Source organism: Schistocerca serialis, unplaced genomic scaffold (assembly GCF_023864345.2).
Source record: "Schistocerca serialis cubense isolate TAMUIC-IGC-003099 unplaced genomic scaffold, iqSchSeri2.2 HiC_scaffold_399, whole genome shotgun sequence".
Lineage (NCBI taxonomy): Eukaryota > Metazoa > Arthropoda > Insecta > Orthoptera > Acrididae > Schistocerca > Schistocerca serialis.
Window position 1 is genome coordinate 12,501 of NW_026047974.1, and position 5,000 is coordinate 17,500.

At 50.4% G+C, this 5,000-nt stretch overlaps 1 non-coding gene across 1 annotated transcript in view; it reads left to right on the forward strand.

Annotated features, from left to right (window-relative positions):
* Positions 1-4,505: 4,505 nt before the first annotated feature.
* The window catches only part of LOC126446539 (small subunit ribosomal RNA), a 1,909-nt gene continuing 1,414 nt past the window's right edge, over positions 4,506-5,000 (forward strand). Inside the window, exon 1 of the ribosomal RNA XR_007583316.1 lies at positions 4,506-5,000. This exon is cut by the window's right edge and continues 1,414 nt beyond it. This is a non-coding gene — a ribosomal RNA (small subunit ribosomal RNA).

A 5,000-nucleotide genomic window follows, 5' to 3' on the forward strand; every position in this document is an offset into this window, starting at 1 on the left:
ACGGCACTGATTAGTAATAGATGCAGAGCCATCAGAATACAGATAATATATACAACCGTCCCTATACATGCTGAAAGACTCTGCACACAATGAGAACCACACGTCAGCCAGACACTATCACACACTACTCTCTGCCTCTAACAGGCACACACACAATATCTAACCACCAGCATGGAAGAACATCCGGTGCATCCTCTCCGCCACATTACACAATCCACACTATCATAACCAGACCGGGAGGTCCACCCAGAAAACAGAATATCCCACCCTTCCGACATCCGCCATTGCTCAGCTAAGCCACGAACACCCACACATGTCCTACACAGGGGTGCACCCAACATCACAATACTGCCTCCTGTCACAGTACACAAACAATGGCAGGAATGAAAGACACAGATCTGCCACAACCTTGGAATCGGAGCGCCGCCTGTCATGAGCCACAAGTGCATCCTGACGTGACAAATCGGATGATCCCGCAGGCATGCACTTACGATAATCACTATCAACGAACCTGCCGCCCCCTCCCCCCCCAAAATACACCTTTCCCTACAACGTGTACCTTAACCTAAGCTATATTGTACCTTAACCTAAGCGATATTGTACCTTAACCTAAGGTATATCGTACCTTAACCTAACCTACATTGCGCCTTCACCTAACCTACGTTGTACCTTAACCTAACCTACGTTGTACCTTAACCTAACCTACGTTGTACCTTAACCTAACCTACGTTGTACCTTAACCTAACCTACGTTGTACCTTAACCTAACCTACGTTGTACCTTAACCTAACCTACGTTGTACCTTAACCTAACCTACGTTGTACCTTAACCTAACCTACGTTGTACCTTAACCTAACCTACGTTGTGCCTTAACCTAACCTACATTGTGCCTTAACCTAACCTACGTTGTGCCTTAACCTAACCTACGTTGTGCCTTAACCTAACCTATGTTGTGCCTTAACCTAACCTATGTTGTGCCTTAACCTAACCTATGTTGTGCCTTAACCTAACCTATGTTGTGCCTTAACCTAACCTATGTTGTGCCTTAACCTAACCTATGTTGTGCCTTAACCTAACCTATGTTGTGCCTTAACCTAACCTACGTTGTGCCTTAACCTAACCTACGTTGTGCCTTAACCTAACCTACGTTGTGCCTTAACCTAACCTACGTTGTGCCTTAACCTAACCTACGTTGTGCCTTAACCTAACCTACGTTGTGCCTTAACCTAACCTACGTTGTGCCTTAACCTAACCTACGTTGTGCCTTAACCTAACCTACGTTGTGCCTTAACCTAACCTACGTTGTGCCTTAACCTAACCTACGTTGTGCCTTAACCTAACCTACGTTGTGCCTTAACCTAACCTACGTTGTGCCTTAACCTAACCTACGTTGTGCCTTAACCTAACCTACGTTGTGCCTTAACCTAACCTACGTTGTGCCTTAACCTAACCTACGTTGTGCCTTAACCTAACCTACGTTGTGCCTTAACCTAACCTACGTTGTGCCTTAACCTAACCTACGTTGTGCCTTAACCTAACCTACGTTGTGCCTTAACCTAACCTACGTTGTGCCTTAACCTAACCTACGTTGTGCCTTAACCTAACCTACGTTGTGCCTTAACCTAACCTACGTTGTGCCTTAACCTAACCTACGTTGTGCCTTAACCTAACCTACGTTGTGCCTTAACCTAACCTACGTTGTGCCTTAACCTAACCTACGTTGTGCCTTAACCTAACCTATGTTGTGCCTTAACCTAACCTATGTTGTGCCTTAACCTAACCTATGTTGTGCCTTAACCTAACCTATGTTGTGCCTTAACCTAACCTATGTTGTGCCTTAACCTAACCTATGTTGTGCCTTAACCTAACCTATGTTGTGCCTTAACCTAACCTATGTTGTGCCTTAACCTAACCTATGTTGTGCCTTAACCTAACCTACGTTGTGCCTTAACCTAACCCATATTGTACCTTAACCTAACCCATATTGTACCTTAACCTAACCCATATTGTACCTTAACCTAACCCATATTGTACCTTAACCTAACCCATATTGTACCTTAACGTAACCTAATTTGTGCCTTAACGTAACCTAATTTGTGCCTTAACGTAACCTAATTTGTGCCTTAACGTAACCTAATTTGTGCCTTAACGTAACCTAATTTGTGCCTTAACGTAACCTAATTTGTGCCTTAACGTAACCTAATTTGTGCCTTAACGTAACCTAATTTGTGCCTTAACGTAACCTAATTTGTGCCTTAACGTAACCTAATTTGTGCCTTAACGTAACCTAATTTGTGCCTTAACGTAACCTAATTTGTGCCTTAACGTAACCTAATTTGTGCCTTAACGTAACCTAATTTGTGCCTTAACGTAACCTAATTTGTGCCTTAACGTAACCTAATTTGTGCCTTAACGTAACCTAATTTGTGCCTTAACGTAACCTAATTTGTGCCTTAACGTAACCTAATTTGTGCCTTAACGTAACCTAATTTGTGCCTTAACGTAACCTAATTTGTGCCTTAACGTAACCTAATTTGTGCCTTAACGTAACCCATGTTGTGCCTTAATGTAACCCATGTTGTGCCTTAACGTAACCCAATTTGTGCCTTAACGTAACCCATGTTGTGCCTTAACCTAACCTATATTGTGCCTCAACCTAACCTATATTGCGCCTTAACCTGACGCACGTTGTCGCTGAACCTGCTCTGTAATTGTTATGCAACTCGTTAAATTAGTGTAGTGTTGCCTAACCGCAACCCTCGCAATATAGTTCGCTATTCGCACTGCCCGGTCCCCTGTGTATCGCGTCATGTTAAACACCTTGCAGGTGTTGCTGACTTTCCACATGCTCCTGCTATACACTGTAATGTGGATAGCAGCAGGACGTACATGCCCCCCCCCCCCTTCCCCCCTGCCTTCGCAAGCTGGTCGTTGAGAAGTTTGCATGTTCAATGCCCTTCGCATGCCGACGTACTCAGCCTACGTTGTGGTACGGCCTGTCACCTGTCCGCCGATGTACGCAAAACCCACAAACTGTACTGCACATTGGTCCGTATGTACTGAATGATACATCGTGGCACATGTGTGACCGTACGACGACTGCGCCTAGCAACGGCAGACCATACAGTCCAAATATTGTGCACGCAGCTACGTGTCGTCTCCCTATAAGAGCTGGATTGCAGTGTGGTACGCCATTCAGACGTGTGGGAGGAACGGACGCCCTGGATGGCGATCAGCATGAGCAGTCTGTTGATGTAGTGGAGCGTGTATTCGGACGTAGTCGTCTCTTCTCACACACCGTGATAGCATGTTGCACCGCGTTCCACATCTGCGACATCCTGCAGAGGCCGGCTGACAGTCGTTCGCGCAATGGACACCGCATACGTACGGGGGCTACCTTCCACGTGTTCTCGAGGCGTGCACATGTTGTTGCGTCTATGTGGGCAGACGTAGTGTGTTGTGACACCTGACACAGGCATGCAATACTCGTTGCAAATGGCGATGGACGTCTACGTTTGCTGGTGACGTTACGCAAATGAACAACAGGTAACCCGTTGTGGTGCGGTTGTTCTCGCTAGAGGTGAATCAGTGTTGGCGACGATCGGTCGAGCTATTAACCGGTTGTTTCAGGGATACCCACCATGCCCACGAACGTGAAAGGGGACCCACCATGCCCACGAACGCGAAAGGGGATCTGGGTGTGAGGCGATACGCGGCGGTGGCTGGGTGGGACCGTCCCCGGCCGGTGAGGGGGGGCCGCCCGGCGTGCTGGCAGCGCGGTGCGTGGGCGCACGCGCTACAGCCGGCTGGTGGGGGCGGCCAGTGGCAGGCGCGCCGGCCGACGGACGCGGCAGGCGGCGCAGCTGCGCGCCGGCGCCCCCTGCTCGCGGCGCCTTGCGGCCAAAGTAGGTCCTCGCGGGCCCGGTGCGAAGCGCGGTGGCCATCTGCAGTGTGCTGGTCCGATTGAGGACTGTGTGCGCTGAGGATGCGCCGCCGCCCGGCGCTCGGCGCCGCGACGCCGTCTGCTGCTCGGTCGCCCCAGCGGTTCTCGCAGGTGGTTTGTATCGCAGCTGTGCGGACGTGTTGGCGCGTGCGCTGTGCTGGGAGAGTTCGCTTCGGCACCCAAGTGGGGCTTTTGTCCTTCTGTGGCGCTGGCGTTGGAGCTGCCGGTCACCGTAGGTGGCGCGTGTTGTCTCCCGCCGGCAATGCCACGACAGCACGCTCCCGGGCCTCTGTCGGCAGCGGCAAGCTCAGTTGGGAGCACGGGTGGTCGCACCTAAAGCGTCTACTCGCCTAACTCCGGGCGATTGCGCCTCTCTCGAACCCGACCAAGTACTTAGGACGGCGCTGCGCGCCGCCGGGACCTGAGAGGGTTTCGAGGTGTGTTGTGCAGGGGAGCTCAGCCTCCTCCTGTTTGCAGAATAATTGAGCGGACGCTTGCGTGTTCGCGCGGGCCCCCGGGACACACTCCCGGGCGGCCGGCTGCTCAGCTCTAGTTGACGCAGCTCCCTGGTTGATCCTGCCAGTAGTCATATGCTTGTCTCAAAGATTAAGCCATGCATGTCTCAGTACAAGCCGCATTAAGGTGAAACCGCGAATGGCTCATTAAATCAGTTATGGTTCCTTAGATCGTACCCACGTTACTTGGATAACTGTGGTAATTCTAGAGCTAATACATGCAAACAGAGTCCCGACCAGAGATGGAAGGGACGCTTTTATTAGATCAAAACCAATCGGTCGGCTCGTCCGGTCCGTTTGCCTTGGTGACTCTGAATAACTTTGGGCTGATCGCACGGTCCTCGTACCGGCGACGCATCTTTCAAATGTCTGCCTTATCAACTGTCGATGGTAGGTTCTGCGCCTACCATGGTTGTAACGGGTAACGGGGAATCAGGGTTCGATTCCGGAGAGGGAGCCTGAGAAACGGCTACCACATCCAAGGAAGGCAGCAGGCGCGCAAATTACCCACTCCCGGCACGGGGAGGTAGTGACGAAAAATAA